We start from the raw sequence: 12,500 nt of genomic DNA on the forward strand, positions 1-12,500 counted from the left end.
ACTTTTGAAAACCTATCATCAATGAATGCAAAGTATGGACCTAAACTGTTTTACTGTCTGTGAGCAGAAGAAGCACAAGGAAAGACTCTAAAAGTAGAAATAGAGGTCAACAAAGGTCCATCAACTCGTTGAAAAAATCAAATAAAATTTCACTAGAGAAGATGATTTTGTAAAAAAAGGGATTAAAAATTATGATCGATTGAAAGATTTTAAAGTGGAAGGGAAGAAAGTGCACCAAATATTGGAAATATTAGTCATGAGAAAATCATATGATTCTGAATTTAGACATTCAGTGAATTAGAGAAGAATTAATGGACATGGCTTGCTGGTGTATTTAATAGTGGTACGAACTACCAACGCTGAATCCCTAAGTTCGTCTCTCAGCATTACGGACCAGGTTTGCGCACCACTAAGGGCGTGAAAGAATCCGTTACTGTCCCCCTTGGACAAAGGAGATAGGTCTGTTGTGGGCACAAAGTCGTAACATTACTCATAGATTGGACTTTTGAGTTCCGAAACTCTCGTCTCATCACGTTCATCACAAGCTCTGCACGTGATCCAAGACTATGACGAATCCTGTCCACACACATACAATCGCATAGCTAGAGAAAATAAGGAAGACGAAATGAAATTCTACCTTTTCCTTCTGGCACGTTATATGGAGTGATGCTTTCCTGTGGGTTTGTTGAACTCCATCGCTCTCAGGATGCTGGGACAAAGTTGAAGGAAACTGTCTTAATAAATAAAACTGCGTCACTTAGTACACAGAGGGTTAATTCGTTTGAATAATATAGCTATAATTAATACATTCATTTCCTAGTTAATCTCTTCGTTACAGTGACGTATTCTATGGGTAGTGGTCTGGCTGACGGCAAGCGATTTTATTCAGTTCAATGAGGCGAAGGCATCGGGTTGCCTCAAAGACTTCCGTCTTTTTATACACACACACACACACACACGCACGCACGTACACACACATACGTACCCAAACACAACACACACACACATACACTATATATATATATATATATATATATATATATATATATATATACATATGCATATATATATGTGTGTGTGTGTGTATGCATGTATGTATGTATGTATGTATACATGTACAGTATATGTGTGTTTGTGCGTGTGGGTGTTGATGTATATGTATAGATTACTAACTTTTTAGGTATTCATTGTGCAGAGCGCTATACGATTTCATTCAATTTAGAGAAAATTACCGTAGCAAAGTAAAGACAAATTTAAAGAAACAACAACTGAACAACGATGGTTAACTAGAATTTCGCTTAACTAACTACAACACAAACTACGAACAAATAACCACAACAGTTGGCGCGACGGAAGAGAAGGTTTAGAATCGGTTTGCGATAATATTGGGAAACCGTTTCCTTCTGGTATGGATCCAGTCTTCGAACAAAATGTCTCCTGTCTTCGGGGACACCAGTCGGTCTAGAGGTTCCCTCGGGCGAATTACGGGTCTGAAGACACGCAGGAGCCTAGGTCGGAGTTGGTGTTAGCTCCATTAAAGTATACCTCACTCACACTCCAATGTCCCCAACTCAGCCTCCTCGTAGCTTTACATGCACTTTCCTCCTTCGCCTTCATTTCCATTGCTGCATCCAAAGTCTCCATGTCCATTTCCACCTGCATTTTCACTTATATCTTCACGTTCATCACTTCTGGGGCACTGACTGAGTTTGATTAAATTAAGGAGTATTATTTCATGTTTGAAGACTACTAAAAAAATGCTGACTGCCCTTATGGCTTCCTATCCCCCGCGTCTGTGAAATAAAAATGTACATACTGTATGTGTGTGTGTATGCATAGGTGTACATCTGTATTATGTAGGTATATTTGTATGCATTCAGGTATATACATATACATATATATATGTATATAATATGTATATATATATGTGTGTGTGTGTCATATATATATATATATATATATATATATATATATATATATATATATGTATGTATGTGCAGACAAACCACTGGGAAAATGAAAGAGATGAGACCGAGCGCTTTCGTCTATTCAGACATGTTCTTCTGCAATATGTATATGTATGTCTATATATGTAGGTAGGTAGGTATATTTGTATGCATTACACATATATGTAAATATATGTGTATATATATATGTATGTATGTATGTATGTTATGATGGGCACTACACTCCTCCAATTTCTTTCCCGTCTCTGTGATTCCATATCTTTGACGTGATATTGCTCGTATGAAGTAAAGTGCTGATTAGCGGCGAATAAATAAGAGATAAGTTTTATTCCTACCTTTACTTCCACAGCCAACTCCATATCCACGTTTCTTTCATCTTCATCTCTACCTCCGCCTCCGTTTCCACATGTACCTTCAGTTCCACCTCACCTCAACTCCACCTCCATTTTCACTTCCACATGCGCTTCTACCTTCACAATCACCCTCATCTGTATCTGTACTTCCACATCCACCCCTCTACTCCACCATCACCTTCACATTTGTCTCCACAACCTCCCTCACTTCCGCTTTCGGCTCCCCATGCCCATCCACCTCCACATTCCCCATTACTTACTCTTCTCCCATTAGATTCGTCTCCACACAAATATCGTTCCACCACCCTTACCTTTACTACTTCCTCCACCTTCATCCTCATCTCCACTCCCACTTTCGTTTCCGCTATAACTTGTACCTCCACAGGTTCCTCCATTTTCATCCGACGCTCTTCCACGAGGCTCCATAACCGCCTTCTCTTCCACATTTGCTTTCATCTCAACTTCTACCTTTTCCACCTCCTCATCCACCTGTTCCTCCACAGGTTGAAGGCTCATCGAAGCTCCACTTCTGCATTTACATCCACCCTTATTTCCCCTTCCGTCCTTCTTCCACCTACACATCCAACTCCCTCCACTTCCTGCCCTTTTTTTATATCTACATCCACTTCCACCTCCTGTGTCACCTGAACATCCACCTATTTTTCCAGTTTTATCAAGTGGACCATTCAGCTAACCTCGTCCCTTATTCTACCTTGATCGTCGCGTCCACCCTCACCTTGACATCCACCTCATCCTCCACCTAGACTCCCGAATCCACTCACATCTTCCCCGTTGCCTATTCCTTCGCCTGTGCCTTACCTTTCACCACAGAGAGAACACCCAACGAAGCGTCTGTGACCAGAGTATAAGATAAGTAAATAAAACAATTAAGGGAAAAGGAATCGTCCTTTGAGTCCGTCCCCTGGGTCAACCAACCCAACAGACCAGGTCAACCAACCATGTGAACCACCCAACTGTGACAGCCAGTAAGCCAGTCGACCAAGTGTCGACCGCCGCTTTCCTCAGGAGTCGACCGGTACCCCGTGGACGAGTCTGCTGGGTCGTCGTGAAAGACTTCTGGATTCTGGTCCTCAGACGGTGCTTTCATGTCTTGATTCAAGTCAATGCATGACATGTTTCATTACTAATATTATGGTCATTATTATTTTTGTAATACTTAGATACTAATTATCAGACAAAGCTATAACATAATAAGAATTATGTTCAACTTGCTGCGCTGCATACACCCAAACAGTGAAGTGAGGCGCGGGCAACTCTTTATCTCTAAAGTGTTGAGATGTAAACGTTGGATGAACGAGTCTTTTGGTGTGGGTGTGTGCTTCCACTCGAGCACCCTCTATATAAGGGAGACTGCAGCCTTCGTATATAAAAGGAATGTAATGACTCAGCCACCATGTGCGAACACATCGCGATAACACGTTACCTGTTACATGCCTGTCCTGTTAATAATAAGTTTATTAAATATTACCAATTAGTGCTATGCCCCATCACCAAAGTCCCCACCCCCGCCATCTTCATTCGACCAGATTGGTTCGACCCACAACAATTTGATCCAATCGTTTCAGCTTTTCCCCTTGGGTCTGGCTGTTTAACTCTTTTTCTTCTTTTATTTTTGTTCTTCTTCATCTTATTTTTCTTCTGCGTCGTCATCGTTGTTGTTGTTGTTGTTGTTGTTGTTGTTCTTCTTCTTCTTCTTCTTCTTCTACTTCCTCCTCACTTTTTTTTTATTCATAGCTTTAGTATTTTCGCTGAATCGAGAGGAACATCAGAAATCTTATATGAATTAACCCAAGTATTCCAACACATTTTGATCAAATACTAAAAACCTATCTTACTAAAGTTTTTCCCATCCAGCCTATTTAGGTAGTAACATTCTTACCAAAAGTATTCTCACCCAATGTGTCATATTATTTTTTACCCAGATGTTCTTAGTGTTTCTTTTCAAACTAGCGTTGTACTCCTAAGCATCGTTGCGTAGCGACTCCAAAGTTCTGACTTCTTCAACGTGACGAAGCTCACAAAGACGAATAGAATCGCCTGTCCCCTCCAAGAATAAAGTCTTTAGAGTCCGCTACTGTAGTGAAGAGGTCGGGAGGGTCTGGACATCGTACGGAGAGGTTTCTGCATTCCAGACCGAAATTCTCACGGTTCCAGTCTGGACCGACCTCGTATTCCCAATCTGACTCGGACGCGCCGTCCTACTTAGACTGGAATCGCATTCCAACTGGAATGCCATTCCCAGGAACATTGGCCTCGTAGTCTCTCCGGGACAATTCCCGAATGCCATCTCTTAGCCCTTTCGCTCCAGAGAGCTCCACTCAGCCGAATAAAAGCGCCCGGAAACAGATTTAATATTGTTATAAAACGCATCGAAATGGCTGCGTAACAAAAATTAAATCCTCTTAATTACGAAAGAGGTTTCGTTCATCCATATAAAATCGCCTGGCGGCAGTGGGGTTTAAAAATGTAATTCGCAAACCACAGTGAACGAGAAACACGTCCAGCTAAGTCACCGACTTGTGACAGACTGGAAGAAAGTTTGGGTCTGTGGGACAGTGTTGTCGCTCGACGTTACAATACAAGTCGGGACACAACCGGTGTATCCTTTCGTCCAGTTGGTCACATATTGGAGACTTTTGCGAACGAAGACACACTCGCAGCCCACACGGGTCTCTCATTTCTTTGCAACTCTGTCCAACCTGCCTGCCTGCCTGCCTGCCTTGGGCTAGATTAGCTCTATAACCTTAGCCAGATTGGGTTAGGTTTGCGTAATCTTACCCAATATTTGGGCTCTCCGTTTTCTTTGCAGTTCCGTTTTTGAGGTATTATTTCCATTAAATATTTTAATTTAACTTCTTTTCCATCCACCGGGAGAAAATTGACGCATTTCAGAATTTGAGGATAAAAATGGATGGTTCTATTTAGCTTAGAGAAACCTCAGTATTATTGTCATATTCTAAAAAGTCTGTATCTTGGGTAATGTAAGACGGTTTTCATTCTGCTGAGGACGATGGCAGATTCCAAACTGAATGGGATTTCGGCCCACCCAAAAGCCATTCCTACTGAGGTTTCGAACTGTCTAAAAAGATGAGCTAGTGACAGCAAAATATACATTTTTCTACGTTCCCCACGTTGTTGAAAGTCGCTACTTTCGAGTCCAAAAGCTCGAAGCTGAAATGGATCTGAAAACGCAACCCTACTCTCAAAGCCGCATATTCCGCTCTCGCCCACCTCCCCCCTCTCCACACCCCCACCCCTCGAACACGACCCCCCCCCCAAACTCCCAACACAATTTTTTTCTATATTTGGTCGTGTTTCTCCTTTAGGGTGATATTTCAGCACCCCCTACTCCCCCTTACTCCCCCCTCTTGCCCTCTTCCGGCCGCTCTTCCCACCCCCTTTTTCTTTTTTTTTCTTTTTTTTCCATTCTCTTACTCGTCGTCCCCTCTCTTCGATGCCCTTCTCCGATGTGATATGTTTTTATTTCAAAAGTGACTGGGGATTGCACTCTCTCTCACCACTCTTTCTCTCTCCTCTCTCTCTCTTCACCCCCACCTCTCTGTCTCTCTCTCTCTCTCTCTTTCTCTCTCCCTCCCTCTCCCTCTTTTACACACACACACACACACACACACACACACACCTACACGCACTTTTTTCACCCTTTCAACCATCAAAGCATCACAAATAACTCCTTTTTCATACTCGTGTCACACATATTCCGTTTTAGTCCCTCCAGTGGCCTTGTTCTCCTCGTCCTTCTCCTCCTCCTCCTCCTCCTCCTCCTCCTCCTCCTCCTTTTCCTCCTCCTCCTCCTCTGGCCTCCTCCTTTGTGCTTTGTCCACCTCTTCTTCACCATTCGTTATTCTGTTTTTATTGCAAAAGGTTTCCTCAAACTGAATAAAATCGTTTAATGCCTACCATGTATGACGACGATTCTCAAATGGTTATTGAGGTCGCTTGATTGATAATAGTTACATAAACCACTCATTGCGGGGGTTCATGTCTGCTTTAGCTAAAAATTTAAATATGGAAAACTCGCCTATAGCACTTTCTAAAATGTTACACAGATATTTGTATGTCTATTCGTGTTCGATTTTCCTTTCAATTCATATAACCGTCTAATATCAGCCAGATCAGAATACTTGTATATTCAAAAGGTATCACAGCCTTTTCAGAAAAGGCGTTCTGTCCTCCAAGTCCACCTCTTTTCCATCTTGTCCTCCCGGACATATTCCCACCCACTCTGCCACAGTCTTTCCAGGAGAGGCGTTCTGTCCCTCAAGTCCACCTCACTTCCATCTTGTCCTTCAGGACATTTTGCCACCCACTCAGTCACGGCCTTTGCAGGAGAGGCGTCCTGTCCTCCAAGTCCACCTCTTTTCCATCTTGTCCTACTGGACACATTCCCACCCACTCTGCCAAAACCTTTCTCTGAGAGACGTCCTGGTCCCCAAGTCCACCTCTTTTCCATCTTTTCCTCCAGGACCATTTCCCACCCACTCTGTCATAGCCTTTCCAGAAAAGGCGTTCTGTCCCCAAGTCCACTTCTTTTCCATCTTGTCCTCCCGGATCCTTTCCCACCCATTCAAAGCCTCACAGGGTGTAATTCCCTTCCTAAGCGAGGAAACCAAGCTTCGCCTCAATCTCCCTACACACCTTCATTTCCTCACTTTTTCATTCCCCCCCCCACCCCAGCTGTTTCTCTCACCGTCACCCCACCCCAGAATTTCTTCAAATTCCCCCTTTCCTAACAGCATCCACGCCAATTTTCGGGGACTTTAGCGACAGCCTACATACTGCTGTTACGTTCAATGGTTCCTCTATCGAAATTAAATTCGCCTGATTGGATTACAAGAAGGGATTTTCTCTTTCTTTCTTTCTTTCTACTTCGTTTCTGTGATTGGCGTTTTCATGCTTGTGTTACGATTATCGAGTTTCGTCTTTTGTTAATCTTTTAAGTGCTGATGTAATGAAATGTTGAATGTAGTTTGTTGGGTTACCTTTGCACTAGCTTTGTGTCTCTGATTGTCCATTTGTTTATTTGATATATTCTCTCCCTCTCTATCTCTCTCTCTCTATCACACACACACACACACGTATATATATATTATATATATATATATATATATATATATATATATTATGTATATACACATATGAGAAAAGAAGAGAGGAGACGAGGAAAGGAGAGCAGAGAAGAGAAAGGAAGAGAGGAGAAGAAAAGAAAAAAGAGAGAAGAGAAGGAAAAAAGAGAAGAGAAGAGAAGGAAAAAAGAGAAGAGAGGAGAAAGGAAGAAAAGAGAAGAGTAGGGAGGAAAAGAAGAGAAGGGAAGAAAAGAGAAGAGAAGGGAAGAAAAGAGAGGGGATTAGATGAAAAGGGAGAAAAAAAAAGAGAGAAAAGAGAAGAACGGAGAGAGCGACCATGCAAGGGAGCTTCACTTCTTCTTCTCCCTCTCTCGCCCTTTCACAACTTTTAAGTCATGAATCGTTTTTATTCGACTTGTATCGGTGTTGAATTCGCACATTTACTTCCGCGGCGATTTCCATACGGTTTAGGGTCTTCGTATATTGGCGGACCCCATCTTCAGAACCCCCGTCCCCCCCGTCCCCACACCACGCTCGGCACCCCCCCCCCTTCCCCTTCCCTTTAGGGTGCCTTGCTTTGGGTCGCGGTCTACGAGTCTGCCTGCTCCACGTAATAGGTCCCTTGACAAAACCCCAAGGAACGTCTCAGTGAGTTCAAACTGCTACGTAAGCTTCCTTTTGCCGATCCCCTATTCTTGTTCTATGTCCTCCTCCTCCCCCTCCTCCTCCCCTCCCTTCCTACTCCCCCCGCTCCACCTCTACCTACTACTCCTACGCCTTCTCCTCCTCTTCCTCCCCCTGTTCCTCCTCCACCTACTCCTCCTACGCCTTCTCCTCCTCCTCCTCTTCCTCCTCTTCTTTCCCCTGCTCCTCCTCTACCTACTCCACCTATTCCTTCTATTTCACTGCCTCTTCCTCTTCATATTCTTTCTACTCATAACACTTCTCCAATTTCCACTTCATCTTCATTTTACTCTTCCTTCCTTCTTCTTATTCATCATCTTCATCCAAAATGTCGTCTCCTCCCTTTCCATTTCATACTCCACCTCCTGTTCACAAAGTACCCAGCCCCTCCTCTTCCTCCTCCTCTTCTTCCTCCTCTTCTTCCTCCTCCTCCTCCTCCTCCTCACATGTAGGCATTGCAGTCCCAACTTGGCACTATGAGTATTCCCATTTTCCAAAGAATTGGTCCCGGGTCCAGAAGTAGCTACGCGTCCTTCTTTTCCATTGCCCTTCCCCTTTCCCCCCTTCCTCCCCCTGCCCCTCTCCCCCTCTCCCCCTGCCCCCTCCTCCTCCCGTTCTCTGTCCCCCTTCAGCGCCCCCGCACGTTTAGACCCCGCAGAAACTTCGGGGATATTTTTTTAGCATATGCCAGGTTATGTACGTGGAAACTTATCCCTCCTCCTCCTCCTCCTCCGCGCTTACGAACCTCCGAGTGCAACACGTTCGGACGTGTTCGTCGTTCGTGCCGCCGCCGACCACGAGAGAACAAACACTGAAGGTCATTAGAAGGTCGCGCTGGCTTTCACACTCGTATTGTTATACATACTTTGTCTGTTTCATTGTTTCTCCGACTTTGTTTGCTAGTCTCTGTGTGTGTGTGTGTGTGTGTGTGAGTGTGTGTGTGTGTGCGTGTGTGTATGTGTATACGTGTGTGTTTGTGCGTGTATGTTTGTGTTTGTATTTGCGTGAATATGTATGTGAATATGCATGTGTGTGTGTGTGTATGTGTATGCATATGTGTGTATTTTTGTTTGTGTGCGCGCGCGCGCGCGCGTGTGTATATATGTGTGTGTGTGTGTGTGTGTGCGCGCGCGCGTGTGCGTATGCTTACGTATACTTATGTATGTGTAAGACTATAGCAATGGAACAAACCTACAAATCTTCAAATACTTAATCTAAACTACTCTTCATTCTCAAGTACACATAATCAAAGAAACAAGAGAAATGACCAATGTAGAGGCTCACACTTCATTTAATGCCACATTGGACCTTTTCCCAGCCACAGGCTCCCTCTTTCGTCCCCTCATCCTCATGTTACTCCCACTTCTCATTGCCTCCGACTCACCAAATCACTCCCACTTGTTTCTATTGGCTTCGGTTCTTGGGAGCACCTCGGCTCTCTCGCTCTCCGTTGCCCCCAGGTTCAATGTGCCACGTTTATTGCGTCATCTATTCCCTTCCGCTCTATCCATTACTTCCTTATCTAAACACAATAGAAGGAATTAAAATTTATATGGGTTTTGTAGCCTATTTCTTCTGGGCTTTAGTTATGTGTGTTTGTGCGTGCTTGTGTGTCTGTGTGTTTGTGTGTGTGTGTGTGTGTGAGTGTGTGTGTGTGTGTGTGAGTGTGTATGTGTGTGAGTGTGTGTGTGTGTATGTTTGTGTGTGTGTGGATGTAGATGTTACATTTATGTATGTATAGGACCAGCCAGGTACAAGTCCATTGCCAATGGAGGCAAGATCCTTCCCAACCGTGTTACTCCATGGTCTCTGAAGAAATCTGATCTGATTCCATCGGCAAATATATTTCAGGAGAATCCCTCAGCCCACGACGTTCGAAATCTGCGATAATCGGCCCGATTTTCCTTCGCCAACCGCAGTGTGTAGAGAACAACTTTTGAAATTTAATTCGGCGCGACGAAAGGATGTCTGGGGGGAAGCTATTCCTCTCCCTATTTCCCCATTCCGCAAATGCGGACGCTCCTATTGCAAAATTGGTTCCAGATCTTCTGCTGCCCCGTTCCCATTTGCATCCAATCTAGGGGAAAGGATCCCATCATTTCCTCCCTCTCCTCCCTAGACCGGGTACTGTTCTTGCTACATTGCATAATGTTTTTTTCTCTCCATTCCTCACGTTATTCCACCCACCCACCCCTCTTCCCCCCAACAATCTCGGCTCTTCCCCCTAAATCACACTCGCAAATCCCTCGGTCCGCTCCCTGAGTCTCTCCTTGTGGTATTTCGTTCCCTTTTCGTTCGCGATAAGATCCCAAACAGATGACAGTATTCATGGAGGGAAGAACCCCGATAGGGGAAAATCCCTATAATTTGGGGGAAAGGGATAATCAGTTCAGTCATCATCACGAAAGAAATCCTGGAGTCAGAGCAGCTCGAAACTGGAATATTGAAACGCGCCTGAATTTCCTGAACGCAGACATATTCCGGATTGTTTATGAATGAATATATGCATGACTATCCTTGTCATCTCTCTCACTTTCTCCCTCTCCTTCCCTCCCAACTAGCAAGACTGAATAAGTTTTATACAGTCACAGACATGACTGACTCCTCTACGGAACAGGGTATCGTAAGAACACAAGAATGAAGGAGACTGTAAGGGACCATAAGGCCTACACTAGGCAGTTCCATGTTCATTACCACCTGTTATCCCCATCCATGGAATTGTTTGACCGTTTCTTAAAACAACCGATAGTTTTAGCGCTCACTACATGGATAGTAAGTCTATTCCATTTGTTGACCACCCTATTAGTAAACCAGTTCTTCCCTATTTCCTTCTTAAATCTAAATTCGTCCAATTTAAGATAGTTACTGCGAGTCCTGCTCTGTTGTCTTAATATGATGACCTTGTTTGCGTCACCCTTGTAAACCTTTGATCCACTTGAACACCTCTATTAGATCACATCGCACTCTGCGTCTCTCCAGAGAGTGTAAGTTAAGGTGCCTAAGCCTCTCTTCGTAAGGTAAATTTCTGAGACTAACATACAACAAAAGAAGAATGCAGAACAATGCCATTTACTAATCCACCCTCCTTTCTATTACCCTCATTAGATCTTAGATTTATTTCTCTTAGAGTTTACTCAAATATATGCTCACATTCCGATTAATGTGGATTACTCGCACACGCACATAAGCACACGCACACGCACGCACGCACATACACACATACACATTATATATACCTGTATATATATACACACACAGACACACACACACATACAAACACACACACAATATCTTATATAGAGTAAAGACGATATGTGATAATCCTCTCACAAAGATTTATACAGCTTGAATATCATACTATTTTGTTTTAAATGTGTTTATACTCTGAGCTTTACCACCTTCACTGATAGGCTATTCCACTTCCCAATTAATCTATTCATGAAACTGATGATTTTTCACTAATTATTCGGTCTTTCTCTCTCTACTTTTTTAATTTACATTCATGATCTCTAGTTTCAACGTCAGATAATTGAATATAGTTTATATTTTCTATCAATTTTTGGTGGATATGTGTGTGTGCGTGCATGTTTGTGTGTGCATGTATATGTGTGTGTGTCTGTGTCTGTATGTATGTGTGCGGCGTGTATGTGTGTGTATATTTGTGTTTGTGAGTGTGCGTGCATGTTTGTGTGTGTGCGTGTATATGTGTGTGTGTCTGTGTGTGTATGTATGTATGTGTGTGTGTATGTGTGTGTGTGTGTGTGTGTGTGTGCGTGCTCTTGGGTATGTAAGCGTGCTTATAGAAATAAATATGTACTTATGTGCTCATGCGTTCCTTCATCAAATCATTACTTTCGTTTGAACCGGTGTTTCTCCTAAACTGAATAAAATAGTCTGGTGTTATGTACGATAGAAATCTAGATGTGCCATAATAAACCGAGTGATCTAAATGAAAGTAATGCTTACCATTACGATACACAACATACAGGACATTTCATCTCCCTTCACCCACGTCTTACTACGTCTAACACGTCTCCTCAGACTCCACCAACACCCCCGCCGCTGTCGACATCACCGAGTCGTTTCGCCACATACAGTCCGCGTCTGCTTATTGATTCTAGTTTTGTGCTTTCCTCGGGTCCCAGGAGCCGCTGTCAGAGTCCCACCACGAAGGAAAGTGCATTTTCTATAACTCGACTGCAGTTCCAGCCTACACCAGCAGAGGCTCTGTCCAGTCCCCTTCTTTGCTTTCCCTTCCGGGCCTGAGCGGGTTTGCAGTCGACCGAGACCTGACCCAAATTGAACAAAAAGTCGACCAGCAAATTTATCTGTTTGTGTCATGGAGATGAAAGTGTTAATCGAAGCTGTACAATGCAATATTATGCGCTTAG

Source organism: Oratosquilla oratoria, chromosome 29 (genome assembly GCF_046742065.1).
Source record: "Oratosquilla oratoria isolate Oo_2021 chromosome 29, ASM4674206v1, whole genome shotgun sequence".
Taxonomy (NCBI): domain Eukaryota; kingdom Metazoa; phylum Arthropoda; class Malacostraca; order Stomatopoda; family Squillidae; genus Oratosquilla; species Oratosquilla oratoria.